Raw genomic sequence first — 10,480 nt, 5'->3', positions numbered from 1 at the left:
GTTTGTATTCAGCTACAAAGTTTATTTTGTACACTGCGGGTGGTACTATATTTCTATATAGTACGATAAAGAGAGGAGCATAGCAATAGCGTCGAATAGATTTTTCTGTTTCAACGAATCGCACGTAGAGATATTGATAGGGCTATGCATTTCGGCCATATAAGCCATGTATGATCATTTTGAATTATTGAAGAAACAAGAACAATTTCAGTCAAATTAGAATTTGTGTCTACATTTTCACCTGATTATTTGCAAGTGTCGCCTTGAAAATAGTCCGATTAGCTCAATTGGTGTTGAGTGCTAATCTCTTTGTTAGGCTATTGGTGTAGTTTAACATTGCCTATCCCTTGCTGTTTTCACTAAAACAAAAGAAACAAATACCCAAAACACTTAATAGAATTCGACTAATAAGGGTGGTACCTAGTACCTTCGTTATTGGTTGTTTGCTTCCGCTATCCTTACGAATTAAAGCACTCTAATTCGTATCATTAGTGGTATCAGAGCACGGCTCTGATTCCTTGTTACGTGACAACAATGGATTTCGACAGCGATGATTTCATGGACAGATTGCGTGAAGCCTTAAGGAACGTCGATTTGAGAGATGAACGATGGAGGCCTAGAAGGGGTGAACCACGTCCAAACGTGGATGAGTTCAAAATCACCGAACTACCTGAATTCAATGGTAGTGCAGACCCGGAGGTTTATTTAGAATGGGAGCGCAAGATTGATAGAATGTTTGACTTCAAGGATCTTGATGATGAGAAGCGTTGCAAATATGCTATTCTGAAACTTGGCAAAAGTGCATCGTTGTGGTATGAGGGATTGAAGGCTAGAACACGAGATGGGAAGGAGAAAATCCGCTCTTGGGAGTCCTTGAAGAGGAAGTTGCGCAAAAGATATGTACTATCAAACCACCGACTGAATTTGTATAAGAAGATTTAAGATTTGGTGCAAGGCAAAATGAGTGTCACTGAGTACATTGATGAGTTTGAGAACCTATGCCTAATGGGTGAAGTGGAGGAAATGAAGAGCAAAGAATGAGCCGTTTCCTTCGTGGGCTGAATAAGAACATAGCCTTTGCTGTGGAGCTATGTAATTACACGGATTTCAACACTTTGTGCACCTTATGCTTGAAGATTGAAAATCAAAACAACAGTAGATATAATGCTGGGAGTTCAAGTGGTTGGTCCAAGGGAGGTGTGTCGGGTAGTGCAAATCCAGCCCCTAGCACTAAACCAATGGTGAATCAACCAAAACAAAGTGATCCTACTCCTAAACAACTCATTGCCACGGCCAAGGAGACTAACCTGTCAAAGGTTAGGTGTTTTAAGTGTCAAGGCTTTGGACACTTCTCTAGAGCTTGTCCTAATCAACGAGTTGTGACCCTCCGAGAAGCAATTAGCATGCTTGATGAGTTGGTTAAGGAAGAGGAAGAATCTGGTGGTTCATTTGGTGGCAATATTGAAAGTAATGGAGTTGAAATTGTTGAAGATGATGATGATGAGGTAGAAGTATATGGACCTCCCATATATGATACTTTGATGCTCAGAACTTTGCAAGCCAAGGTTGTACCCGTGGAAGGAGATCAAAGGAATCAAATCTTCTACACTAAGTGTCAAGTGAAGGATAAGTGGTGTAGTGTCATTGTGGATGGAGGTAGTTGTACCAATGCAGCTTCAACTGAAATAGTGTCTAAATTAGGATTGCTCACAACAAAACATCCTAAGCCTTATGCACTACATTGGCTGGATAATGGAAGTAGCATAAATGTCACAAGGCAGACGCGTGTGGGATTGACCATGAGGTCTTATGTTGATGAGATCTTGTGTGATGTGGTGCCTATGGATGCAAGTCACATACTTTTGGGACGCCCTTGGCAATTTGATAGGGATGTGACGCATAGAGGAAGGTCCAATGAGCATGAATTGAACTTCAATGGCAAGAGAATTGTGTTGAAACCAATGGCATCAAATGAAGTCTGTTCCATGATTACAAAAAGAGGTAAATAGCCTAGCCTCACTATGTTTGCTACTGAAAATGAAGTGAAGGATGCTATTGATAATGGTGAATTAGTCTACATGTTGGTTGCAAAGAATGCTAAACAAGATAATGTAGAGACTCCTCTTAAACAACAATTGGAGGCTGTCTTGGGTGAGTATGAAGATGTGTTTCCAATTGAACTATCAATTGGTTTGCCACCTATCCATGGGATTGAGCATCAAATTGATCTAATTCCGGGAGCCCCATTACCAAACAAGGCTGCCTATAGGTGTAATCCAGAGGAGACAAAGGAGTTGCAACGGCAAATTGAAGAATTGATAAGCATGGGTTATGTGCGTGAATCAATGAGCCCATGTGCTGTCCTGGCATTGTTGGTTCCTAAGAAGGATGGTTCATGGAGAATGTGTATTGATAGTAGGGCGGTGAACAACATAACCATCAAATATCGTTTTCCCATTCCAAGACTAGATGATATGCTTGATGAGTTACATGGGTCGGTTATCTTCTCAAAAATCGATCTAAGGAGTGGATATCACCAAATCAGAATGCGTGAAGGTGATGAATGGAAGACGGCATTCAAGACTAATCATGGTCTATATGAATGGCTAGTTATGTCATTTGGGCTCACAAATGCACCTAGTACCTTTATGAGGCTCATGAACGAAGTACTCAAGCCTTTTTTGGGTAAGTTTGTTGTTGTTTATCTTGATGACATATTGGTGTATAGCAAGTCTATTGAGGAGCATTTCACTCATTTGAAACAAACCTTTGAGACCCTAAGAGCACAAAAACTCTATGGGAAGAAGGAAAAGTGTGATTTCTTGGTTGAAAGTGTGGTGTTTCTTGGATATGTGGTGTCTAAAGATGGAGTATCAGTTGATCAAACAAAGGTGGATGCTATCAAGACTTGGCTGAGCCCTACAACAGTTTCGGAGGTGAGATCTTTCCTTGGTCTTGCATCATTTTATCGGCGCTTTATCCAGAATTTTAGCACTATAGCAAGTCCCATGACCGAATGTTTGAAGAAGAGTGCGTTTGTGTGGAATGAGCAAGCACAAAAGGCTTTTGAATTGATTAAGTTAAAGCTTTGTGAAGCTCCTGTTTTAGCTTTACCCGACTTCACTCAACCATTTGAAGTTGAATGTGATGCTAGTGGAGTTGGCATTGGGGCTGTTTTGATACAAAACAAAAGGTCTATAGCTTATTTCTCGGAGAAACTGGGAGGAGCCAGATTGAACTATTGCACCTATGACAAAGAGTTCTATGCCATTGTGAGAGCTCTTGATTATTGGAGTCATTATTTGCGTTCTAATCACTTTATATTGCATTCAGATCATGAGTCTTTGAAGTATATCAATGGGCAACAAAAGTTGAGTCCAAGGCATGCTAAATGGGTGGAATTTCTTCAATCTTTTAATTTCTCTTCAAAATACAAGGATGGTAAGAGTAATGTGGTGGCTGATGCACTTTCAAGGAGGTATGCTTTAATTTCAATTCTTGAAACTCTCTTACTTGGTTTTGAGACTTTGAAAGATTATTATAAAGAGGATGTGGATTTTGGTGAAATATACTCTAATTGTGAAAATGGAGCATTTGGAAAGTACATAATGCAGGGTGGGTTTTTGTTCAAGGAGAATCGGCTTTGCATCCCAAGGCATTCAATTCGTGAGTTACTAGTTCGTGAAGCTCATGGTGGAGGTTTGGCTGGTCATTTTGGCATTACAAAGACCTTGGAGATTTTAAAAGAACACTTTCATTGGCCAAAGATGTTAGGAGATGTGCAAAAAGTCATTAGCAAGTGTGTTACTTGTCATATGGCAAAGAGTTCTTTCAAACCCGGGGCATATACTCCATTACCAACACCTAGTGGTCCTTGGATGGATGTGAGCATGGATTTCATTGTGGCTTTGCCCCGTACACAGCGAGGTAAGATGCTATTATGGTTGTTGTTGATAGGTTTTCAAAGATGGCACACTTTGTAGCTTGTCACAAAACAGATGATGCTAGTAATGTTGTTGATTTGTACTTTCGTGAGATTGTACGTTTACATGAAGTTCCTAAAACTATTGTTTCCGATCGTGATTCAAAGTTTTTGAGTTATTTTTGGAACACATTATGGAGGAAATTGGGTACTAAGTTGCTGTTTAGTACTTCCCATCACCCTCAAACCGATGGACAAACCGAGGTGACTAATAGAACTCTTGGTACTTTGCTACGTGGTTTGGTTAGTAAGACTCAAAAGGATTGGGACTTGAAGCTAGCTCATGCTGAATTTGCCTACAATCGGTCCCCTACATATGCTACTAATCATTCTCCTTTTGATGTTGTTTATGGTGTGAATCCTTACTTGCCATTGGATTTGATAACTATGCCAAAAGAGGAATTAGTTCATCCAGATGCCGAGGCCAAACTCAAATCAATGATCAAGCTACATAAGCAAGTGCAAGAAAGAATCAAGGCGGTAAATGAAGTCTACAAGCAAAGGTCCAAGAATAAGAAGCCTAAGTTGTTCAATGAAGGTGATCTTGTGTGGGTCCATTTGAGAAAAGAAAGATTCCCAAGCAAGAGAAAGAATAAGCTCATGCCTAGAGCTGATGGTCCTTTCAAAGTTATATCAAAGATCAATGACAATGCATACAAGATTGAGTTGCCCGGAGAATATGGAGTACATGCTACTTTCAATATTGGAGATCTCTCACCATATTTAGATGATGATGGTATTCAAGAATTGAGGTCAATTCCTTTCAAAGGGGGAGGGGATGGTGCGAAAATTGATACAGAAGAGTTTGAAATCAACACAAGTGACATTCAAAAGGGAGTTAATGGCGTGGGGGCTGTTTTGAGTCATCATCAAGGGCTGAGTTTAATTACTTGGCTATTTTAATCATTTTTCATCAATTAAGACAAATAAAATTCAGCCATTTAAAAGCCTATCCAGAGTGGTTACAAAAGGAGCATAAAAAGGACATTCAAAGCCTTAAATGGCGTGTGGCTAGTTATAGAGAAGGAGTTACAATAGCTGATTTCATAAATGTCATTTTTATTACTAGTTTAATTGCATTTTATGTTGCATTTTATTTGTGTTGTAATTGGGCTATGCATTTCGGCCATATAAGCCATGTATGATCATTTTGAATTATTGAAGAAACAAGAACAATTTCAGTCAAATTAGAATTTGTGTCTACATTTTCACCTGATTATTTGCAAGTGTCGCCTTGAAAATAGTCCGATTAACTCAATTGATGTTGAGTGCTAATCTCTTTGTTAGGCTATTGGTGTAGTTTAACATTGCCTATCCCTTGCTGTTTTCACTAAAACAAAAGAAACAAATACACAAAACACTTAATAGAATTCGACTAATAAGGGTGGTACCTAGTACCTTCGTTATTGGTTGTTTGCTTCCGCTATCCTTACGAATTAAAGCACTCTAATTCGTATCACTAAAAAAATAATGTTTCACCTAGTCACTTTGGGATATAAATATATACACACTACTAAAGAGATTGGTCTTATCAATGTAGGACATTTCCCACTTTTTTTAATTCACACTCCTTAGTTCCAAGTCCTACCTGACCAATGTGTTCATCCCATTTCCAATCACAATGTTTCAACTTCCACACTTAAATGAACACTACTATGTTCATTTTCCAACAATCCCCCACTTGAATTTAAAAAAGTGTTTCAAAGGTTTCTAAAAGATTGCGCATAAGCAAAGGTGTCTATGACTTGAACCTTTGCATAGCGAGTAAGAGCCCGATTTAGCAAGAGTGACACTTGTCTTGAACTCTATCTCAGATTTTTCTCAAACCCGCACACAACCTTTCCACAAGGTGTTTCTTAATAGCTCGTGCTTTTAATGGCCCTGCACGTTAATCCCGGTTTCATGAACGCTCTAGGAATTCGCCTCTAAATTCCATAGGATCCGGCCTCAGTTCCACATTCATATAGGTGAGTCTATCAAGAGTACTCCTGAAGCTCAGTACTCCACTCATACAGAGTATAGATCTCATTAAGAGTTTCAACTCATCCTTTCGCTTTTAGGAATCATGCTTTTCTTATTTTTATTTGCATGATCATCATTAAATCCTCACGACTTGTTATTACCCATTGAACCTAATTCTTGGGTTTCCATCATGAGAAATTCATGTAGGCATTAGTCCCATCTTTTTAGATGTATTATGGACTTTCTCTCTAGCTAGTCCTTTCGTCAAAGGATCGGCTAAATTTTCGTCAGTGCATACATGATCCACTCTCACAGCACCTTTAGTGATCATCTCTTTCACTGTGCTGTGCTTACGTCTTATTTGACGTTTCTTGCCATTATAGAATCGATTCTCAATTTTAGCAATAGTCGCGGTACTATCGCAGTGGATCAACACAGCTGGCATAGGTTTTTCCCACAAGGGAATCTCAGATAGCAAGCATCTCAACCAACTTGCTTCTTCACTAGCAGTGGCAAGCACTATCATTTTAGACTCCATAGTGGACTGAGCCAATATAGTCTGTTTCTTTGATTTCCATGACACAACTCCTCCAGCTATATTGAATATATAGCCACTAGTCGCTTTGGAATCATCTGACAAGGTGTTCCAATCAGCATCACTGTACCCTTCAAGTACAGGAGGAAATCTCTGATAATGCAATCCAAGATTCATGGTCCTTTTAAGGTACCTCATGACTCTCTCAATGGCTTGCCAATGCTCATTACTGGGCCTACTAGTAAACCTGCACAACAGTCCGACGACATATGCTATGTCGGGTCTGGTACAATCAGTGGCATACCTAAGACTGCCAATGATGCTCGCATATTCAGTTTGTCTTACGCTTTTACCAGTGTTCTTAAACAATTTTACACTGGGATCATACGGCGTACAAGCAGGTTTACAGTCAAAGTAATTATATTTCTTTAGAATCTTTTCCACATAGTGGGATTGATCTAAAGTTATTCCCTCCTTTGACCTAGTGATCTTGATCCCAAGAATCACACTTGCCTCTCCGAGGTCTTTCATATCAAAGTTGTTACACAACAATGATTTCACTGCGTTTACAACAGACATGTTTGATCCAAAGATGAGTAAATCGTCTACATAGAGACATACAATAATGCAAATGCCATTTTCATATTTGTAATAAATGCATTTGTCACTTTCATTCACTTTGAATCCGTTTGAGATCATCAAATTATCAAACTTTACTTGGCATTGTTTTGGCGCTTGTTTAAGTCCATACAAGGACTTATCTAACTTACAGACCTTATGTTCTTGTCCATGTATTACAAATTCTTCAGGTTGTTCCATATAGATTTCTTCTTCTAAGTCACCATTTAAAAAAGCAGTTTTAACATCCATTTGGTGTACTATTAGATTATAAATAGTGGCAATTGAAAATAGTACCCTTATGGATGTTATTCCTGTGACCGGAGAAAAAGTATCGAAGAAATCTATATTTTCTCTTTGTCTAAAACCTTTAGCCACAAGGCGAGCCTTGTATTTATCAACAGTGCCATCGGGTTTTAGCTTCTTTTTCAAAATCCATTTACAACCAATTGGTTTGCAACCAGGAGGCAACTCTACTAAGTGCTAGGTCCCGTTAGATTCAAGAGATTCCATCTCATCATTTATAGCTTCTTGCCATAAATCTGCATCCAAAGATGACAAGGCATCTTGAAGACTCGTAGGGTCTTCTTCTAAAGAATATACCGAATAATTCGGTCCATAATCTTTAGGTACTCTTACTCTTTTACTTCTTCGAAGTTCAATTTCTTTGTTGCTCTCAAAATTTCTTATCACAGGAATGTGACTTGATTCGGTGCCCCCACTATTTGTGGATTCATTGCCCCCACTATTTCTTGATTTAAAAGGAAATTTATCTTCATAGAAATCAGCATCAACCGATTCTATGGTAACTTTAGCATTTAGGTCAAAAAACCTATAAGCCTTACTGTTTGCTGCATAGCCAATGAAGACACACTCGTAGGCACGACTAGCGAGTTTAACCCGCTTTGGATCCGGTATCCTGACATAAGCTAGACATCCCCAAGTTCTCAAATAAGACAAGTTAGGTTGTCTTTTCTTTAATATCTCATAAGGTGAGACCACATTATTAGCCTTGGGGATTCTATTCAGGACATAGCAAACAGTCAATATAATTTCCCCCCACCAGTGTGAGGCAGCACCAGAGTGGAGCATACTAGCTACAACTAGTTCAGTAAGAGTTCTATTTTTTCTTTCTGCTTTACCATTCATTTCAGGTGAATATGGCGCAGTCGTTTCGTGTATAATTCCATGTTGTTTATAAAATTCATTGCACAAAATAGAATCATACTCAGTTCCCCTATCACTACGAAGCCTTTTAATTTTCTTACTAAATTGATTTTCAATTTCAGTCACAAAATTTTTAATCATATCAAGCGCTTCACTTTTATTCTTTATTAGATATACAACAGTATAATCAGAGCAATCGTTGATAAAAGTGATAAAATATCGTTTACCATTTCTAGTTAAAGTTCCATCAAGTTCACATATATCAGAATGAATTAAATCTAATGGTTCAGATTCTCTAATAACTGATTTACGTGAAGTTTTAGTTATTTTCGCTTGACTACAAAATTCACATTTTTCTATGTTGTTGTTATTATTATTATTATTATTATTATTATTATTATTATTATTAAACTTTGGAATTAATCCTACGTTGCCTAGATTAAACATAGATTTTTTTCCAACATGACAAAGTCTAGCATGCCAAATATTAAAATCACACACATAGTAAACGGAAGGAGAAACTTTATTCAAATCAACATTAAGCTTAAACATGCCATCAGTGGCGTACCCTTTTCCAATAAAAATACCATTCTTAGTGATGGTGTACAAATTTGCCCCAATATTCTGATTAAACCCAGCCTTATTAAGAAGAAAACCAGAAGCTAAATTCTTTCTCATGTCAGGCACATGCATGACATCCTTCAAGATCAGAGTCTTTCCAGATGTGAACTTCAATTCAACATCTCCAATACCAGCAACATCAGAAGTGTGAGAATTACCCATCCGCACCTTCTTATTTTCAGCAGTCGTGTATGTCTTAAACATAGCACGTTCAAAACAGATATGGCGTGTAGCGCCAGTATCTATCCACCAGCCATCGGTACCACCAATCATATTGATTTCGGTGATCATAGCCACATATGGCTCTTCAGTCACGTTAACTTGTGCATTAGAGGCGGCAACATGTTTTTTTCTGAGCCTACAAGTTTTAGCATAATGACCAGGTCTACCACAAGTGAAACATGTTACACCACTTGCACCATTTCTTGGTGGCTGCTGCTTAGCATTATGGGCCCATGAAAAGAATTATCCCACACATGATTTAGAGCTTGCGGCGGTAGTTTTTGCTTTGAAGATTTGGAGACATTATTTGTATGGATGCACTTTTGTGGTGTTCAGTGACCATAAAAGTTTAAAGTACCTCTTCAATCAAAAGGAATTAAATATGAGGCAAAGGAGGTGGATGGAGACGCTTAAGGATTTTGACTTCACGTTAGAATATCACCCCGGAAAAGCTAATGTGGTGGCAGATGCTTTGAGTAGAAAAAGTGTGTCAGCATGTTCAGCGGTAATGGCTAGTCAACATGAATTGTTGAAGATGTTTCGAGATTTGCACCTCACGGTAAAGTTTGCACCGGGCGCTTTGAAATTGGGAATGATTACTATTTCTAGTGGGTTGTTGGAAGAAATTGCAAATTGTCAAGATGATGAATTGCTTATGTCAAAGAGAGACTTGATAATTCGAGGAACGACCACCGAATTCAAAGTGGGGGCGGATAATATTTTGAGATGTAATGGAAGGGTGTGTGTGTCGGATGTTAAAAATTTGAGGAACACAATCCTTGAGGAAGCTCACAAAAGTAAATTGAGTATCCACCCCGGAGCCACTAAAATGTATCAAGACTTGAGAAAAGATTTTTGGTGGCTGGGTATGAAAAGAAATGTGGCGGAATATGTGGCGGCGTGTTTGACATGTCAAAAAGCGAAGGTGGAGCATAACAAACCGGCGGGAATGTTGCATCCGTTGGATGTACCGGAGTGGAAGTGGGATAGTATATCCATGGACTTTATCACGGGATTGCCCAAGACAAGAAAGAGAAAAGATTCTATTTGGGTAATAGTGGATAGATTGACAAAATCCGCTCACTTTTTAGCGGTTAAAGTTACCGACACCGCGGAGAAGTTAACCGACATTTATATTGCGGAGATTGTGAAATTACATGGAATACCTTCGAGCATTGTTTCGGATCGAGATCCAAAATTTACTTCACATTTTTGGAAAACACTTCATGATGCTTTGGGAACTAAATTGAGAATGAGTTCGGCTTATCATCCACAAACGGACGGCCAAACGGAAAGAACAAATCAATCATTGGAAGATTTGTTAAGAGCATGTGTGCTAGATGATCGAGGAAGTTGGGATGATGTGTTGCCTT

The 10,480-nt window shown here is 38.6% G+C and overlaps 1 pseudogene; it reads right to left on the bottom strand.

Moving 5' to 3' along the window:
• Nucleotides 1-168, bottom strand: part of LOC123886312 — an 11,543-nt pseudogene extending 11,375 nt beyond the window's left edge.
• Between the last annotated feature and the right edge of the window lie 10,312 nt (nucleotides 169-10,480).

This window comes from Trifolium pratense, linkage group LG5 (genome assembly GCF_020283565.1).
Source record: "Trifolium pratense cultivar HEN17-A07 linkage group LG5, ARS_RC_1.1, whole genome shotgun sequence".
NCBI classification, from domain to species: domain Eukaryota; kingdom Viridiplantae; phylum Streptophyta; class Magnoliopsida; order Fabales; family Fabaceae; genus Trifolium; species Trifolium pratense.
Note: the sequence above shows the minus strand (reverse complement) of the source record. Positions and strands in the feature narration are given on the sequence as shown.